Below are 20,675 nucleotides of genomic sequence, written 5' to 3'. Positions count from 1 at the left end.
CCATTTTGACCTCCTCCAGTTGCCCCAGCATCTCAGATGCCAGTCTCCAGCCAATTCAATTTACTCCAAGTGATATTAAGAAATGGTTGGAAGCACTGGATACCGAAAAGGCAATGGGCCCTGATAAAATTCTGGCAATAGTACTGAAGACTTGTGCTCCAGAACTTGTTGCTCCCGTAGTCAAGCTCTTCCAGTACAGTTACAACACTGGCAACTACCCAACAATGTGGAAAATTGCCCAGGTATGTCCTGTACACAAAAACCAGGACAAATCCAACCCAGCCAATTAGTCTACTCTCAGTCATGAGTAAAGTGATGGAAGGGGCTATTAAGCAGCACCTGTTCAGCAAACTCTTGAATGGCCTAAGGCTATAAATTTTGGTCCTGAAAATGCCCAGTTTACCTCAGATTACCCTAGAAAAGCAAGGTCTTTCAAAAGTTGGAACAGGTGAATCTAGCTAGAATTGAGAAATGTTGACATACAAAAGGATCTGGGTATCCTTGTATGCCAGTCACTGAGAACAAGCAGTCACAACAATTGGTGAGGAAGGTAAACAGCGTGTTGGCCTTCATTGCAAGAAGATTTCAGTACAAGTGCAAGGATGTCTTACTGGAGCTGAATATGGCCTTGGTGAGACCACAATTGGAGTATTGTGTGCATTTGGTCTCCTTGCCTAAGAAAGGATATACTTGCCAGAGGGGGAGTGCAGCAACCAGACTGATTCTTGGGGTGACAGGATTGTCATCCGCGGTGGACTAGACCTGAATTCACTGGGGTTTTGGAAGAATGGAAGAGGATCAAATTGAAATGTATAAAATTCTGACAGGCTGGACAGACTGGATGCAGGAATGCTGTTTCCCCTGGCTGGGGGAGAAGGGTCTAGAACAAGGGGTCAGAATCTCAGGATAGAGTAGGGCATTTAGGACTGAAATAAAGAGTGATTTCTTCACTCAGAGGCTGGTGAACCTGTGAAATTATCTTCCACAGAAAGCTGTGGAGGCCAAATCGCTGAATATATTTGAGGGAGAAATTGATTGATTTTTAGATAGTAAAGGCATCAAGGAATATAGAGAAAGAATGAGAGAATGGTGTTGAAACAGAGCATCTGTCATCAACAGCCTGGGCCCTAAACGCTGGAGTTTCCTATCCAAACATCTCAACTTTTCTTACCTCATTTAAGATGTTCCTTAAAATCTAGCTGAAACTAATGGTCATCTGTCCTATTACCTCTTCACATAGCTCTGTCTGATAACTCTTCTATGAAGCACCTTGGGACATATGACTGTATTACAGGTGCTATAGAAGCACAAGCAGTTATTATAATAAACTGCTTTGAGATATATATGTACATTGTGATGAACCCCGCTGACGTTCACTGTAAGGTTATCCCAAATCCCTGAAGAGAAACTTGGAACGTCAGTTCTTAACTATTTATATTTGTAATTTGGAAAAAATGTGAGAAAAGAGATGAACCTGATGAGGAAAGGATCAACTTTGTAAATTATTTAAATAACAAAAGGTTTATTAAAACACACAACAAGAATGGCAACAGTAAAGAACAAATTTATAATTAACTACAATAATGTTTACTCAGACAGTATACTTAAATTAATCCCCCCTTCCCCCCAACTGAATTTATCTACTTTCCTAAGCTCTGAGATTCCACTTACCCCAAAACTTCATCCCATAGATTTTAACACAATGGACCAAATCCAGCAAATAATTGCCATACAGGACTGTAGCTTTCTTCTGGGAACCTTTAGGGTTGAGTTGATGGGGTCTGCACAGACAGACTTCTGCTGTTTTCTTTTCTGTACAACAGCTTGATCCTCTCTGAGAGAGCTCTGCTTTTCAATTACTTGTGGTTATAATCTAAATCACTAGACTGCTAGTCTCCACTTTGCTTAACAAAGTATCTGTTTCCCCCTTCTACTCAGCTAATTTGCACCTCATGAGTCCTCAGCGCAGCTAAATCCCTATCAGTTTCACTTTTATCCAATTCTTTGCTTTTTATTTAATTCCAATTTCCTAACAATACAGAGTGAGATGGAACTACAACTGTTGACCACAAATTAACAAATCACTTATTTCACCCAGGTGCCGTGGTGTGGTGACAAGGGGATTTTCACAGTAACTTAATTGCAGTGTTAATGTAAGTCTACTTGTGACACTAATTTAAAAAAATTAAAGTGTCCCAATGGACATTAAGGATGTTCTTGCCAAAGTATCACATCAAAGGCTATTTAACAAAACTGAGATTCATGGTAATAGGAGGGTCAATGTCAGCTTGAATAACAAATTGGCTTAAAGACAGTAAGCATCATGTTATGGTAAATGGTTGTATTCAGATTGGAGAATTGTAGGAACTGGCATTCTTCAAGGGTCACTTTAACGACATTATATTTTTGATATAGATAAATGACTTGGATTTTTATTAGAGTAAAATTTAAAAATTTGCCATTGATACCAAACTTGGAGGAGTGGCAAACAGTGACAATGATACCAGTCGCCTGCAATAGGATCTAGATAGGCTATTAGATGGAGCAGACAAGTGACAGATGGAATTTGATAAAGGTGATGCATTTTGGCAGAAGGGATAAGAAGTGGCAATACAAACTGAATGGTATAGTTTTGAAGAGTGTGCCAGATAGATTTAGAGTTCATGCGGGTAGAGATTTGGGGTAGATCTTTGAAGGTAGTGGTGGAGAGCAGTGGAGGAACTTAGGCTTCATAAATCAAACATCATAGAATCATAGAAACCCTATAGTGCAGAAGGAAGCCATTCAGCCCATCAATTCTGCACTGACAACAATCCCATCCAGGCCCTATGCATGTCACTCCACATATTTACCCTGCTAATCCCTCTAACCTATCTACCCCAGGACACTAAGGGACAATTTAGCGTGGCCAATCAACCTAAGCCGCATATCTTTGGAGTGTGGACACCCAGAGGAAACCCACGCAAACATGGGGAGAGTGTGCAAAGTCCACACAGAGAGTGACCCAAGCCAGGAATGGAACCCAGGTCCCTGGAGCTGTGAGGCAACAGTACTAACCACTGTGCTACCACATAATTATTGAATACAAAAGATATTGAGGAAGATGCACTGAACTTTTATTAAACTCTATGGATTCATCCACAACTAGACAATTGCATCCAGTTCTGGTCACCACATTTTAGAAAGAGTGTGTTGGCCTGTGAGAGGGAGCAGATATTTACACGCATGGCTACAGGATGAGGAATTTTAACTACAAAGTTAGGCTGTAGAAGCTGGGGTGTTCTCCTTGGAGTAGAGGGGATTGACAGAAGATTTGATGGAGATGTACAAGATTATGACAGGTTTGAATAAGGTGGATAAAAAAAGCTGTTCCCATTAGCCAATGGTGCAAAGAACAGGGCACACAGATTTCAGGTTTGGGGTGAGAAATGTGAATCAAGTATGTGAGGAGGAGCATTTCTGTAGTGAGTGGTACAAAGAACAAAGAACAACACAGCACAGGAAACAGGCCCCTTCAGCCCAACAAGCCCACGCCGCATTTTAACATTGTGAGTGCCGTCTTCTACCCATGACCTTTGTCTACGCTTATTGGACCAGATTGAGGTAACAATGTGGAACACACTAACCATGAGTGTGGTAGAAGTGGAGACAATCAGTGATTTCAAGAGGAATTGGATGGATATTTGTGGGAAATAAAGTTACAGGTTTAGAGGGAAAGAGTGAGCAATGAGACTGACTGGATTGCTGTACACAGAGCTGGTATGGACTTGATGGACCGAATAGCCTCCTTCTGTGCTGTAATGACTTGATGACTCCAAAACAATCTTAGTAACCGTAATTTAACACTCCGCCCTTTCTCTCCAGCAATGTGATTATTGATTTTGTCCAGCTTTTTTTGAATGAAACAGTGACAATAATGTGACATCAAATCTCTAATTGGGTCATTGTATCTTTCTGTAACCTTGCAACCTTGTAAAGATCTTTAAAAGAACGTTGTGTTAATAGGAAACCCATAAATTGTGTGCAATATTCTATTCAATAGCTGCTGTGTTTGATGACCTTTGTCTTGCTGCCCAAAATATGTGAAAAGTTTGCGTGGCTGTGTGTACAACATAGGTTTCTATAATACAGCTCCCCTCCAAAATAATACATGCTTTTTTTCAGCTTTGCAATCTGACCTGAATGACGTAGGAACTTTGCTTTGACGTTCTGAATTTATATTTCCAATTGTCATTGTACATTGTACATTCAGATAATCAAACATGAGTAGGAAAAACGCACGCAGGCAAGTACAAAAAAATAAACGGGGATGGACAGATAGACAGGGGCACAGACACATTTGTGGAAGGATAGATAGGAAGTAGAAATTGAGATATTTATAGCTAAATAGAGACAAATAGATAAGCTGTTCCAAGACATGCAACCAATGATTTGGGGTAATACATACTGTTTAACTCATCTATGTAATGTGGTGCAGTCTGAATAAATTTTTCCAAATAATTTAAGATGCCAGTTAATCTCATTGGCTCATTGGGTCAAAGACTAGGATGTGATGTTTTGTGAATTTAAATGGTAAGTAGCCTGTCTACTCTGACCTGAATTAGCTGATGGCAAAACACAATACGATGCCAATTGTGAAATGCAAAATGAAAGAAGGCAGCTGATGGTCCAGCAGAGAATTTAGGTTGAGGTTGTGGATATCCTGTCTCCATGGTGTCCATCCAGCACTTATTTTCTGCCTTCCTACTCTCTTGCCCACACAACAGGACTGAAGTTCTCTTGTGTAAGGCCACAATTTCCCTCAGTGTCTCTGTTAGCCACTGCTGCTTCCCCAGGAACAGAAAGAATAAGAAGTACATCCATTGCTGGTCTTCTGAATCAACATGCCCATTGGTAAAATGTCAATCTTCAGTTCATACTGTTCACTCACCATCTCTCAGGAAACCATATATTCCATCCCTCAGTCACTCTCACCCTCCATCCCTCAGCCACTCTCTCCATTCCTCAGTCACCCACACTCTCCATCTCTTAGTCACCCTCACCCTCCGTTCCTCAGTCACCTTCACTTCCCACCCCTCAGTCACCGACATCCTCCATCCCTCAGTCACCCTCACCCTCCATCTCTCAGTGACCCTCACCCACCATCCTTCAGTAATCCTCACCCTCCATCCCTCAGTGACCCTTATCCTCCATCCCTCAGTGACCCTCACCCTCCATCCCTTAGTCACTCTCACCCTCCATCCCTCAGTCACTCTCACCCTCCATCCCTCAGTCACTCTCACCCTCCACCCCTCAATGACCCTCAGTCCCCATCCCTCAGTCACCCTCCATCCCTCTATCATCTTCACCCTCCATCCCTTAGCCACCCTCCCCCTCCATCCCTCAATCACCCTCACTCTCCATCCCTTAGTCACCCACATCTTCCATCCCTCAGTGACCCTCAGTCTCCATCCCTCAGTCACTCTCACTCTCCATCCCTCAGTCACCCATATCCTCCATCCCTCAGTGACCCTCAGTCTCCATCCTTCAGTCAGGGGCTCAGTTTAGCTCAGTTAGCTGGATGGCTGGTTAGTGATGCAAAGGGACACCAGTAGTGCAGGTTCAACCCCGATACCGGCTGAGGTTATAAATGAAGGCCCTGCCTTCTCAACCTTGTCCCTCACCTGAAATGTGGCAATCCTCAGGCTAATTCACCACCAGTCAGCTTTTCCCCACAAAAGAGAGAGCAGCCTTTCATCATCTAGGACTATGGTGACTTTACCTTTAGCATCCCTCAGTCCCCCTCAATCTTGACCCCTCAGTCATTGTCACTGCCCATCCCTCAGTGACTTTCACCCTCTTTCCCTCAGTGACTCTCACTCTCTCTCCCTCAGTGATCTTCACCCTCTATCCCTCAGTCACTATCAATCTCCATCCCTCAGTGACCTTCACTCTCCATCCCTCAGTCACCCTCACTCTCCATCCCTCAGCACCCTCACACTCCATCCCTCAGTCATTCTCACTCTCCATTCCTCAGTCCCCTCAATCTCCATCCCTCAGTCACTTGCAATCTCCATCCCTCAGTGACTCTCACTCTCCATCCCTCAGTCCCCTCAATCTCCATCCCTCAGTCACCCGCAAGCTCCATCCCTCAGTGACTCTCACTCTCTATCCCTCAGTCATCCTCAATCTCCATCCCTCAGTCACTGTCACTCTCCATCCCTCAGTCACTGTCACTCTCCATCCCTCAGTCACCCTCACTCTCCATTACTCAGTCACTTGCAATTTCCGTCTTCCAGTCACCCTCACTCTCCATCCCTCAGTGAATCTTACTCTCTATCCCTCAGTCACCTTCAATCTCCATCCCTCAATCTCCATCCCTCAGTCACCCTCACTCTCCACCCCTCAGTCACTGTCACTCTCCATCCCTCAGTCACCCTCACTCTCCATCCCTCAGCACCCTCACGCTCCAGCCCTCAGCACCCTCACGCTCCATCCCTCAGTCACTCTCACTCTCTATTACTCAGTCACTTGCAATTTCCACCTTCCAGTCACTCTCACTCTCTATCCCTCAGTGACCCTCACTCTCCACTCCTTCATGGTCCTCCTGTCACTCCCTTAGTGACTTGTCTACAAACTTCCACTAGTTAGTGGCCAATAGACTACACTGAGCAATGTAATTGCACCTTTTTTTGGTCCTTAGCTTCAGCCAAATATCACTCTGCAGTATGTAAGCATTTAATTTTAGAATATTGAGTCCTTCTGGTTATTTTTGGTATGCAAACTGATATTTCCTGCCTGAGTATTTGACCAAATGATCAAATTGTGAATACTGATTTTTCCATTGGTGGCCACTTTAGAAAACTGGTTCTGCACATAATGTGACTTGAGATTCTCTCACACTTGAGTTAATAAACCCATGACAAGGAATCAATATTTTAAACTGGATGAGAACAAATAAGGCTTGAATGACTGAGTGTGATTAAGGTACTTGGCTTGAGTTGTTATTAATCTGGCTGTTAAAATATACTCATTTCAATGGAGAAATTTGCCTGTAAAACTGGGAGATTTAAGGAAAGTCTTTCATAAAAAAGCATTTTGTTTTATATTTTTAAAATTAAAGATATATGGTATGACTTTATCTTGATAATAACTTACATTATATTGTTGCTTCACCCTCAAGGATTTTCAAGGGTAAAAGGCTATATTGAGGAATTACAGTTGCAGTTGGAACTTTTCAAAGCATTTTTATTGCTATAACAGCACATCTGAAACTGCAATCGTGCTGACTGACTCCTCCCCCCACCCTGAGGGATTATTGTCACAGTGAACAAGTAATTAACTCCTCGCTTCAATTTGCCACATTGAACTGCTGAATGTACAGACACGCTGTGTTATTTTATTTAGGTATCAGCTTGAAGCGACAGGCTGAATGTCTTGTTGAACAAGTTATTTTGAGGCGGAGCAATCAAGTAATAACAATATGTTGCACAATGTGTGGGCCAGTTTATGAAAGAAATGTGCATTTTATTACATAAATTTCACATCCTGCAGCCCCTCTGGGGTCAGACTTGGTGGAAAGAGAAAACAGAAAGGTTAAAAATGATGTTGTAACTCTCATGATAGGATAACCCCCATGGTCTACACAGGGAATCACTAATTGACCTCCCAGATGGACTCGTTGAATATGAGCTCCCTGGGTTTGGTAATTAACCAATCAGGTGGAGCTCGTATGCTGAGCCCTGTATAAAGCAAGACTATGAGTGGGTCCATTATCTTTTTTTTGGTTTCAGTAGGGACATATTTGCTATAATTCTACTGTCTTGCCCATTAGAGAATTGGAGCGGGCGAGGGATGGACAATAGAAATGTCCATTGACCTTGGGCTAGAATTTCTAGTCTTGCTTGATCAAGACCGTAAAATCCCACCCGTTGTGTTCATCACAGGCTTGTGATTATTTTTTATCTTAATTTTGTTCAATAAAGCATGGTTCTTTCACAGCTGACTCTTGGATGACAAATGGAGCAACTGTGTTTAAAGAACTGAACTAAAGTCTTTTCACTTTGGAATTCATGGCAGGTCATAAAGGACTATCTTTGCAACATCTTTGTGCTTCCACAATGCAAACCATTGCCACTGAGCCCCTTCAGGGGCACAGCCCAGTTAATTCCTGTTTAAATTCTAATTTATACAGGGAGTGCTGAGGCTGAAAGCCTGGCATGGATGCTGTGGCTGCCATAGTGGAGAGCCAGTGGTCTTGTGTCTAAGAGTTTCCTCTTCATCAACACCAGAAATAAAACGAAAGATTTGCTCCATAATAAAGGAATGTTGAAGCCTTTAACGTGAACTGACTTAGTTGTACAGCTGTGACCGCTCAGGAAGAACGTACCAGAAAACTGGACCATTTATTTTACTGGTGACAATTGATGGTGAAAGGCAAGCTAATATTTATCCAGTAGTTTGGTGCACCCAAAGCTGAGACAACATTAAGATTCATTATTATTCGTCAATTGTAGTAATGTTTTGAACGGGCTCATTTTAAAGGAAATAGGGAAAAACTCATGTTGGGCAAGGATGAGTCAACAAAATGTCCAAGGAAAAGGACCAAAAAATGGCCTCTGGTGAGCTATAATTAGGTTCCTATCCTGTTCAATTGTGCTTTTGTTATTTTCCCCTTCCCATCAATTTAAGTGTATATGTGTAATCTTAAATCATAGGCTGCAAAGAAGAAATAGTACATTCATTCATTGAATGCACTTTGGGAGAAAAATCAAATGGATTGACATAATGAGAATGTGGAAACATGATAAACCCAAACACTCACAATTAAAAGAGTTTTTTTGGGGAATGTCAGGACCCCAATGACTATGAAGAACAATTGTTTTCAAAGGTGATTAATGTACGGAGGCCTCCAGCCAAATCAAATCCAAAACAAGGGATAACTGATAGAGAAAACAATTCTGCCTTGTACTTTCTATCAGACAAGCAAATGAAAACTACTTGGCAATATGATTAGGTGAAAGGTGTAAAGACTAGGAATGCTGGATAATGCAAGCAGACTGATATGGATTTGTTGAAAAATTATCCCATTGCAATTAAATGAAGGTGTTTGTAAAAATCCCAGAAATCTATGGCTGTTGCAGAAACAAAGTGCTGGCTTGGCTATGTGTTTGTGATGTGCTGCTGATTGCATGGTCAGCCTGTATCTTCATTTCAGGAAAAGAATACCTTAACTGCACCACAGAGTGACACTACACATTGATGGAAAACAAAACAATTTGAAGGGAAGAACGTACCAAATTACACATCATGTGCATACTTTGGCGAACACTCTGTTTTATGTCAACGCAAGTTATTAGATTTGGGAATAAAATACTGGTGCCCTTGGGACCCATTACATTACGGAAATTCGAGTCATTGTAACCCTCCAGGCAGAAACCTTATCAGCAATTATACATTTTGGCCATCCAATTCCATCCCTTTCCTGTACTTTAAATCTATACCGAAATGCTCCAGCATTTCTCAGGAACAATAGCCTATTGCCATCTTAGATAACTAGCGATGTGATTTGGTAAGATGTAGAACTGCCTCCTTATTCTCACTGTTAACACAATTCATTATGCTGATTGTCCTCACAAGGTCATGGGGCTCATGTCTCACTTGAGCACCACTACTTTCTGGGCGACACAGTGGCACAATGGTTAGCACTGTTGCCTTATAGTGCCAGGCACCTGGGTTCAATACCGGCCTTCGGTGACTATCTGCGTAGAGTTTACGTGTTCTCCCTATACCTGTGTGGGTTTCCTCTGGGTGTTCTGGTTTTCTCCCAGAGTCCAAAGATGTGCAGTTTAGGGGATTGGGCATGCTGAGTTGCCCCTTAGTGGCCCAAGGTGTGTACATTGGGGAGGATTAGTCTGGTAAATCCGTGAGGATATGGGGATAGGGCAGCAAGGTAAGGCCTGGGTAAAATGATCTGACAGAGAGTTGGTGCAGATCTGATGGGCCAAATGGCCTTCTTTTGCACAATAGAGGTTCTATGACAATGTTTTCATTTTTAAGATAACAATGGAAAGTATATTAAAATGAGGTAAATTATAATAAAACTTAGGGCCGATCGAAATTTAAATTTGTGAGGTTACAAAAAGGAGCTTTTTTCTAGTTTCAGGTTAGGCAACATAAGAATATTAATATTTTTGTATTTTATTTTTGTTTCTAACAAGTGACAGAATTGGTTGAAATTGTGTTCTGGAAAAAACATGTCTGGTGAAAACATACTGAAATGTGGAGCTTAAAAAGCTAAAAATTAAACACACAAATTTTATTTTTAATCTGGGGAAAGGCAGGAGATTGCCGTGTTGTATGAAGCAGTTTGCTCCTATGAGATCATGCATCAAAAGGTCATTTGTAACAAAGCTGTGGCTCAGGAGAAGCAGTGACTGAGAATAACAGTATGGTGTGAAAAGACACGAGGCTCCTCATCTCTTTTTGCCACTCAGCTCCAATAACCGGGCAACCATAAAGGATCAAATTGTGCTGCATTTCCACATGAAGGATTCCATAAAGAAAATAGTATCAAAAGAATTGTCTTTTTAGTGAGAAAGAAAGGGATGGGTCTGCGTCATCCATGCATGAGCAGGCTTGGAGAAGCTATTTCCACAACTTATTAAAATCCACATACGTGTCAGACATTAGGCTAATGTTCCGATTTTGTGTTGGTGCCCAGGGTGTTTAAGGTAATATTTTGTCAAGTAAATAATTAGCTATATTATTGAATGAGCTAAATAAATATGTTTGACGCATCAACACTCCTCATCTATTTAACAACCTTTCCTCTCTCATCCTCTGACCCTTCAGTGATTCTTTTTCCCCTGACCTCCATTCTTTGGCTGTTCCATTCTTGCTCTCCATCATTCGGCAACCATTCCTCTCTCACACTTGCTTCCAAGATCCACTAACCCTGCTTCTCTGGTACATTGCTATGTTTGAATGCTTTGTGCCTTTCTACAGCTCGTGGTTGTTCCACTCTTCGTTGACATTCAGTGTCAGGTGAGCTGAAATGAGTGGAGAATCAATTCGACATTGAAAAGACCCAAGGCACTGTGTTCAGCCCCTGCAAAATTCCCTCCTCCCCATCCTATCTCCCCAACCACTGACTCCATTCCTCTCCCTGGCAGCTGTCTGAGGTTGCACCAGGCTCTTTGCAACCTTTGTCTTGCACATGACTCTGAAATGAGGTTCAGGCAACAAATCCACACCAACACTAGGACTGGCTATTTCTGGTAAAATGGCCTGACAATTCCTCCCCTACCTCAGCTCATCTGCTGCTGAAACCTTCACTGAAACTTCTGCTGCCACTAAACTTGGCTGTTGCAATGCATTCCTGGCTGCTCTCCCACCTACAGCTCCCCACAGACCTGATGTCATTCAGAATACTGCTGCATGTGTCCTAACTGGCCCAAGTCCCTTTGACCTCTTACCCTTGTGCTCACTACTATTCATTGGCTTGTGGTTAAGCAATGTATCTATTTTGGAATTCTCACCTTTGTTTTCAAACTACTCTGTGGCCTCGCTTACCTATCTCTGTAACCTTCCTCAGCCCCATAACCTCCCAGGATATTTGTGCTCATTTAATTCCGGTCTCTTGAGCAATCTCTGTTGAAACTGCTCAATCTCCAGTGTCCATTTCCTCTGCTGACCAGGCCCTAAGCTGTAGAATTATCTCACCGCACCTCCACTTTGCCTTTCTCTTGCAAACAAAAGGGCGGCATGGTGGTTAGCACTGTTGCCTCACAGTGTTCAATTTCAGCCTTGGGTGACTGTGCGGAGTTTGCATGTTTTCCCTGTGTCTGTGTTGGTTTTCTCCAGGTGTCCCAGTTCCCTCCCTCAACAATCCAAAGATGCGCAAGTTAGGTGGATTGACCATGCTAAATAGCCCCTTGGTGTCCAAAGATGTATAGGTTAGGGGGATTAGTCATGGTGAATATATGGGGATAGGGCAGGGGTTTGGACCTGGATAAGATGCTATTTTGGAGAATCAATGCACACTTAATGGGCCAAATGGCCTCCTTCTGCAGTGGAGAGATTCTATGATTCTAAACTACTCCTTTAAATCTACATTTGATAATCAAGCTGTTTAATCAATCCTTATTTGGTTCAATGATTTGATTGGATTTATTGTAATATGTATTGGGATATAGTGAAAAGTATTGTTTCTTCCGAGCTGTTACAGACAAAACATACTGATCATAGAGTACATTGGGGAGAAGGAAAAGAGGGTGCAGAATATAATGTTGCAGTTATTGATAGGGTGAAGAGAAAGATCAGCTTAATGTGTGATGGGACTATTCAAAACTCTGATTTTGTTCAATGCCATATGTTGTTTTATAATGCTCCTGTGAGGCGCTTTGGAATCTTGTCTCACCAAAAGGCGCCATATAAATGCAAACTGTTGTTGCTCCATCCTTTTTTTGGTCTCCCATTTCCATTGGAAAGACAGAAAAATAGCAAAGAAGCAACAAGGGAGTTTGAAAGCCAAAGCTGTGTTTTGAATGTATTCACCAACTCGTTGCTTTGGATGCTCACCCACAGCAACTTAAAGGTATTCACTCGTGGAGCATTTTATATTTACCACAGACGGCCTCCCTCCTGCCCTGCCAAAGCTCCCCACATGGAGCAGGTCTAGCCTCAGGTCAGGGATGGGTTTCAGTGAGTTAGGGGGTGTAACTCTGTAGTATAGCGGTGGCTGACTGACCCAAAACCATTCACATCGCTGTGCGTCCCGTAAACAGACAGCGTGTCTAAATATCCGAGCATAAACAGACAGACACACACACACACACACACAGGCAGCAGCTCCCAGCAAACGGGCTGTTCAGTTACACAGCTTAAAGAGCGGCCGGTGCAAATCCCGTTTGTAAAATGAATCACCTTGCACCAAAGCAACATTCAGCATGCACATTGCAACCCGAATCCATAACCCTGGAAGTCCCTTCTTCAAATAATGCATTCCCAATCGGGTCAATCTGAATTCTAGGCATTGGGACGCCAATTAGATTTTCCCATCTTACCTTTGTGTGTGTGTTTGACTGGAGAACTGTCTCTAATTCCCTTCCCCAGTTCTCTCCTTGGGGATAATGGAAGCTAGTTTCAGTGCGGATGGATGGAGAGCTTTGAATTGTGTTCTTTATAGTCCAGTGACTACATCCAGGCCGCCCCGGGTTAGTCCATTGCTCTGAGGCAGGCTGAAAGTTCCGTCCCCTGGCTGTCTTTTTCTCTCTGGCTCCCTCAGCTCCTTAACCCGGGAGATCCGGAAAGCTGGTAAACACAGAGGATCATTGCTGACGCCAAGAGCGTGTGGAGAGAGAAAAGGAAAGGACGGTATCCAGGAATGAGTGAGGGGATAAGAGGCAGAGACCCGCCGACTGCTTCTTCCACACGGAGCTCAGCAAGACCCCGGGAGGAGTGGGGATGGTCCGGATGGGGGTTTGGAGTTTGGGCAGTCAGAGAACGCGTGTCTACACCCCCCAAAATACCCAGTCTGTGTGACCATTGAAATGCCCGCTACTCCTGAAACTGACCAGTCCCAAATTAATCCTGAAACTGACCAGTCCCGAGTTACTCCCGAAACTGACCAGTCCCAAATTAATCCTGAAACTGACCAGTCCCAAATTAATCCTGAAACTGACCAGTCCCGAGTTACTCCCGAAACTGACCAGTCCCAAATTAATCCTGAAACTGACCAGTCCCGAGTTACTCCCGAAACTGACCAGTCCCAAATTAATCCTGAAACTGACCAGTCCCAAATTAATCCTGAAACTGACCAGTCCCGAGTTACTCCCGAAACTGACCAGTCCCAAATTAATCCTGAAACTGACCAGTCCCGAGTTACTCCCGAAACTGACCAGTCCCAAATTAATCCTGAAACTGACCAGTCTCGAATTACTCCCGAAACTGACCAGTCCCGGGCTGCTCCTGAAACTGACCAGTCCCGAGTTCTGAAACTGACCAGTCCCGAATTACTCCTGAAACTGACCAGTCCCGAGTTCTGAAGCTGGCGAGTCTTGAGTTACTCCTGAAACTGACCAGTCCTGAGTTCTGAAACTGACCAGTCCCGGGCTGCTCCTGAAACTGACCAGTCTCGAATCACTCCTGAAACTGTTCAATGCTGAACCATTGCTGACCCAGCCTTGAGACAGGCCAAACTTCAGGCGACTGGGGAAATGAAGAAGATTTGTGATTCGAGTCGGTGGCTGGAAGCTGAACTCCAGCTGTATGGGCCAGGAGAAGAGAGGAGAGAGGGCTGGCAGCTCTCTCAGTGCTGAGCTCTTTCCCTCTTGCCCTCTGTTTCTTTCTGTCCCCCAGAGACAGCTCTGCCCTAAAGAACACAGCTGGCGTCCACCGAAGCGAAAGAAAAGTCCTCCTTCTCCCTCGGAATCAGCATCGCGAAAAAAAACAAAACTCTTCTAATTGAAAAATCTCACCTTGTGATGAGGAGCTGTCACTAGTCCTTGGTGCTGAAAAGCCAGGCGTCTTCGTCCCAGTTCCTTCTGTATCTCGATGAATATTCACGCACCGCGCCCCCTGCTGAACGCGAATAACGATCCAGCCTCCAGCAACCACAGCTCATGATGTCCCTGACTGTGGATCAGTCCCCAGACTGTCTCTGTGCTCGCCTTCTCACTGCTTAACTCTCTCTCTCTCTCCCCCTTTCCTTCTCTCTCTCTCCTCTTTTCTCACTCCCCTCCCCCCAACGCCCTGCGTCCATTTCACCTTCTCACTCTCTTTTTGACTGCCTGGATATTTAGAGCAGCTGGGGGGAGAGGGGATGAATTAAACAGGCTCTTTCAAAGACGATGGTCCGAATGGCCTCTTTCTATGGTTTAGAATGCCTTTGCTACCGCCAGTCTCCAATCTGCCTCTCTCTTTCCACCCCTGGTTCCTTGGGTCCAGCTCAATGTGCTTGTGCAGTGACTGGCCCTCACACCAGGTGGCTGAATACGAAGAGTCAATTTGGGCTGGAAATGGTTCAGGTTGTGTCATGTTGCTATAATAATTAGAAATCCCCTGGGCTCCGCAGTGACAGAGGCCAAGCTGCTCATGGCTATGTCAATACTCTATCCTGGCTTGATACACTATACATTTACAATCAGTGTCATTCTGTGTCCCTGAGCAAAATCCAGCAGCGGGGGGTGTAATCTAATGCCAAGCAATTCTGACTTTAGGTCAACCCTGTGTCTGTGCTCCCCACATCCACTTTGTAACTAACCCGTACTCTGATTTAAATATAGGTGCACTTGAACATTCTATTCACTTATTTACTGGAGGTTAAACTTGATGCAACATTGGGTCAGATTTTGCTCTGAGCTCTGCGAATAGTTCAGATTTTCCCAACTCCGGATCACCAGAGGCCAGACATAGGGGCTAAGATGCATGTGGGGTCCCTGCAGAAGTCCTGCCACACTGGCTATATGAGAATTGACTGGGAAAATGTCCTGCTGGCGAACAATTCCCTGCCCCCTGGATCACCCTGAAAAAGACAGGCCCGATTCACTTACCAGGATAGTTACTCAGGAGATTTAGATTGAAATATCCCAGGGGAATTTCTCGGTAACTATACAACCAAACCCCCTCCAAACACTCACATGACCCCACAAACCACCCCCCCGCACTCCCCCCTAATTCCTTGACTACCCCCTGACCTCCTGACTCCCCCACTTTTGACTGCACTTTCAGCCCAACTGATTAACCCCAACTCATCTACCCATCCTACCCACCCACTCACTCATCCACCTGCCAACCTTCCCATTTATCAATCTGATATCCTAATCATCTACCCATAGATGCTCCCCATGACTTACCCGCTAACTCATCTTCCACGCTACCCACCTACTCACTCACCCACCTGCCACCCTACCCAGTTGCCACCCTAAACATCTTCCACCTATATGTCTGCTGCCCAATCTTGCCTCCACCCTACCCACTGGCCACCTCACCTACCTGTCTCATTACTCTCCTGCCACCCTGCCCACTTGCCATCCTGTCCACTTACCACCAGCTACTCTGCCACCTTACCCACCTACTACTGTACACATGGGTTCTGATGCTGGTCAGAAGATTTGGGCCAATACTTGGACTTGTCCATAAATATTCCATGGGGTTTACACTGGAATGCACTGTAAATTGAAGAGGCAAAAAGTGCAGTGCATACTATAGCAGATCTGGCACCTTTGTGATTAGGGTAGTAACTGGGTATCTCCTTAACCAACCAGATTGAAGAATCTTGATGAGAGCACAGAGTCAGGACCAGGAAGACTCAATCAGAATATTGAATTCAATTTCAAATCAGGTACTAACAGCAAGATAAAGAGAGAGGAATGAGTGATTGAATTAAGAATGAGAGACAAAAAATACAAAAACAAAAAGTTATAAATACATTTTTACATTTTTAAGCAACCAACAAAAGTTATAATCTGGAGAATGAAATTTCACACTTGTAAAAATTAATTTTCAGTGTCAGATACGTTGTTTGAAAATAATTAAGACTTAACACATCATTGAAAGAGTACTTAAGCTGGAATGAAGAAGGCCAAACATTTTCCAGTGAAGTTTAGTTCATGTGTATGAGGTAAGTATGTAAACCTACATGGAAACTTAGTATGGAAACAGTCAGCACAGTTACGTGTAGTCAGATACCGGAAATTGATTTCTGATTTACAGTTCAATAATGTCTGTTTGTCTCACCATTACTTATACAGCAAAATTCAGCCCCAACAGATCCAACTGTGTACATTGGCATCATATTTCTTAATGGTTTGGAATCAACTTGGCTGTAGGTGGTAGTCAGACAAGGGGGTGTAGGGCTGTCCTTCACAAAGGGTTGGTCATTGCTACTGTAGTGAGAGATGTTGAGGTTTCATGATTTTGCTGTTGAGTATGTTATGGAATTGATGATGGAAGACTATTGTGAGCTTCTGGAAAGTATTTCCAACTGCTTCCCTCACCCTTGATCCTGATTTATATATGTCCCCAGGTGAAGCACTGCAATACAGTCATCCAGATTTTGACCAGATGAGTGGCTTTCCACTTTATGTAGAGACAAGTTGAAACAGCCTATGCCGATGTACTATATTGTGTCAACTACAACAGCAATATGTACTTATATGTGTTGCATCTTTAGGGTAACAGAGTATTTCAAGATACTTCCCAGCATGATTACTAAACAGATTTGACATAAGGAGATATTAGGCCAGATGACCAAAAGCTTGTTCAAAGAGATAGGTTTTAAGAAGTATTAGAAAGGCGAGGGAGAGAAATGATGAGTTGTAAGGAGAAAATTCCAAAACTGTGGGGCTAGACAGCTGAAGCCATTGTGGTCAAAGATAGGGCAAGAAAAACTAGGGATGCGCAAGATTTGAAGCAGAGTCGATATTTTGTGGGGTTTTAGGGTTGGAAGATGTCGCAGAAGGAAGGAAAACAAGGGCAAAAATTTTAAGATCATGGCATTCATGAACTTGAAGCCGGTACAGCTCAATGGATACATGGGTCTTAGGTGAATAGGATTTGGTGAGGACACAGGCAGCAGAGGACTTGTATGAATTTCAGTTTTTGGAGGATGGAACTGCTATTTTGGTGGTTGAGAAATGGTTGACTGAAGCCAGAGCAATCAATAAAGAAAGGATAATGTTTTGAAAATGATCAGTTGAGGGGGTTATAATATCCAAAGGCTTTGTTATGCAAGTGAGGGGTTGGCAGTGGGAAAGTGGGTGATGCAGTTCTGATTCTTGGTTACCTAGTTGACTGTTTATGGTCATTCTTTCAAGCTGACTACTTCTGGACTGGGGAGTGGATCTGAATCCATTGCCATTGGTCCAGATAACACATTGGCTGGAATTTTACCAGCACGCTTGCCCCATTCTTCATTGGCCTCTATGTGATCGTACAAACCTTGGGCGGATGTGCTGGTAAAATTCCACCCATTAGCTTTTTTTGTCAAATATCTGAGATGGGGAGCAGCCATCCTGTTCACTGATCTGCATGGTCATTGGACGTTCATCTACTGGAACCGACAGTCAAAGATCAAATGTCCCCAACTGTAATAAATGATGGGTAGATGTGGCTGGCATGTAACAGCACAAAGAGAATATTTTAATGCTAAATACCAATCTGATGCTGACAGTTAACCTCAAATCCTGCTGCCCTGGATCAACTTCTGGGATTGATCAGGACACAGTCCCTATGAAAATGGATAGTGTATTCCTGGTGGACCCTGTCTCTGCTGTCTCCTCTTCGCTTTGGTGTTTTGCGACTCCTGTGAGTCTGCTGGGCACAAGACTGAGCCACAAGGGGAGGCAATGGTCTAGTGGTATTATCAGTAGACTAATAAACCAGAAACTCAGCTGATGTTCTCGGGACCTGGATTCAAATCCTGCTATGGCAAATGCTAGAATTTGAATTCAATAATGATGTTCTCGGGACCTGGATTCAAATCCTGCTATGGCAAATGCTAGAATTTGAATTCAATAAAAATATCTGAAATTAAGAATCTGCTGATGATCATGAAACCATTGTCGATTGTCGGAAAAACTCACCTGGTTCATTAATGTTCTTTAGGGACGGAAATCTGCCATCTTTACCTCGTCTGGCCTACTTGTAACTCCAGTGCCACAGCAATGTGGTTGATTCTTAACTGCCCTTGGGCAACTAGAGATGGGCAATAAATGCTGGCCAGCCAGCAACTCCCATGTCCCATGAATGAATAAAAAAAGACAGCAGTGATTGGCCAAAAGTGTATGTTGCATTAGCAGTGACACTCCTACACCTTATTATAGGTCTTTAAAAGAGAGGATGCCCTCCATTGTATGACCTCCACTTCTGACGCCACAGCTTAGAATATCAGAGATAAACTCCATGATATCTTCTCCTAGCCAATATTCATCACTAAAATATAATATCTATCTCATTGCTGTGTGAGGTGGAAACTTTACCTCATGTTGATGTGCATGCACTTGCAGATTTTAATCATGATCAGGAATCAGTGCTACCTAACAGGGTGCAAATCCAGTATTCGAAGCACGTCACTCTCTGCATGGTCATTAATAAAGCATTAAAAGAGATATAAAAGGTAAGTGGCACTAATCGGAAATAAAAAAGCATAAATTCAACAAACTGAACCAGCAGTCTGTCTTTCTCTTTAATGTGGCCAGCTGTGCAGTCCCGGCATTTTATGTTTTGATATGAGCATTTTGTAGAAGATGCCAAGATTGATACAATTATGCAACACAGAATTATAAATATTGTGGTATATACTGACAATAGAAGGGATCAGATTGGCAGCTGGCAGTCTATCTGCACTGTGCATGCAGAGTCTGCACATTCTCCTCATGTCTGAATGTGTTTCTTCCAGGTGCTCCGGTTTCATCCCACAATCTGAAAGACATGCTGGTTAGGTGCATTGGCCATGCTAAGTTCTCCCTCAGTGTATCTAAACAGGTGACTCGGGGATTTTCATAGTAGCTTCATTGCAATGTTAATGTAAACCTCCTTGTGCCACTAATAAATAAACTTTAAATTTTATCTGAGGTGATGTCTACTCATGGTAGTGGGTTTTTGCCATGAGTCTTCAGACAAGTGAACAGATTGATCCTTAATCAGCAAATCTCTAAGCCTGTGGTGTCATAGGATCCCTACAGTGCGGAAGAGACTATCTGGCCCATTGAGTCTGCACCGACTCATTGACGGCTCCAACTGGAGAGGATCTCCAAGAAGATCGCGCATATTGACACAGACATCAAATTTCTACCAAACCGTCAACTCCCTGACAGAGTATTTTACCCAAGCCCTCTCCTCCGCCCTATCCCTATAATCCCACACATTTCCCATGGCCAATCCACCTAACCAACACATCTTTGGACTGTGGGAGGAAACTGGAACACCTGGAGGAAATCCACGCAGACATGGGGAGAATGTGCAAACGCCACACAGACAGTCACCGGACGCTGAAATTGAGCTGTGAGGCAGCAGTGCTAACCACTGTGTCATCATGCTGCACCACAAGAGTTACAGATATTTTCCCTTCTGTTCTGACTTAAAGTGTTTCTGTTCCACTTTGATGAGAGATAACATTGGTGTAATATGTTCAACTTCTAAAAAATCATGGATATAAATGAAACTTTAAGGCTCTTGTGTAAATTTTAGGTTCTGACTATTTTTCCATTAGGTACTGATTTTTTAATGCACATTTGAAACCAGGTAATTTTCAATTCACCAAATTATCCAATGCTGGGTTTATTAGCTCACTTTCTTTACTGCCAGGTACAATCAGAAAGCACCATCAATCATGTTGCTGAATCAATTGTTTAATGAGTTATTGAGGTTTTAATTGCTTGTTGATATGCATTCATCTTTAATGGCTGTAATTAGTGACTGAAGAAAGATCATTCTGCAGGGAGGAAGGGACATTTGGGGTTCACAAGCTCTTGTAAATTGCACAATTATCGTCATTCCAGGGGAATGTAAACAGTGGGGCAGTCAGGCATGAGTGGAGCTGGCAGAGCAACTCAATCCAGTGGGACCATATGATAGTAAAATGGCTGTGTTGCTGAATTCATAACCCTGTACCTGTGAGTTTGAATCTAACCATAGCAGTTTATTTATTTGAATTCAGTTAAAGAACTTTTTTTGAAAAGTTAGTGCCATTA

At 43.2% G+C, this 20,675-nt stretch overlaps 1 protein-coding gene across 2 annotated transcripts in view; it reads right to left on the bottom strand.

Moving 5' to 3' along the window:
• Nucleotides 1-14,548, bottom strand: part of LOC145348418 (protein FAM163A-like) — a 166,527-nt gene extending 151,979 nt beyond the window's left edge. The window contains exon 1 of one of the 2 annotated variants that reach the window (XM_080196631.1): nucleotides 14,460-14,548. The gene's annotated coding sequence lies outside the window, so the exon portion shown is untranslated. Of the gene's footprint in view, nucleotides 1-13,046; nucleotides 13,210-14,459 lie in introns of those variants that run through there. The other variant, XM_080196632.1, reaches the window with a different exon arrangement.
• Nucleotides 14,549-20,675: the final 6,127 nt, after the last annotated feature.

This window comes from Carcharhinus amblyrhynchos, chromosome 9, assembly GCF_965287045.1.
Source record: "Carcharhinus amblyrhynchos chromosome 9, sCarAmb.v2.hapA, whole genome shotgun sequence".
NCBI lineage: Eukaryota > Metazoa > Chordata > Chondrichthyes > Carcharhiniformes > Carcharhinidae > Carcharhinus > Carcharhinus amblyrhynchos.
This window is presented reverse-complemented; position numbering and strand designations above follow the sequence as displayed.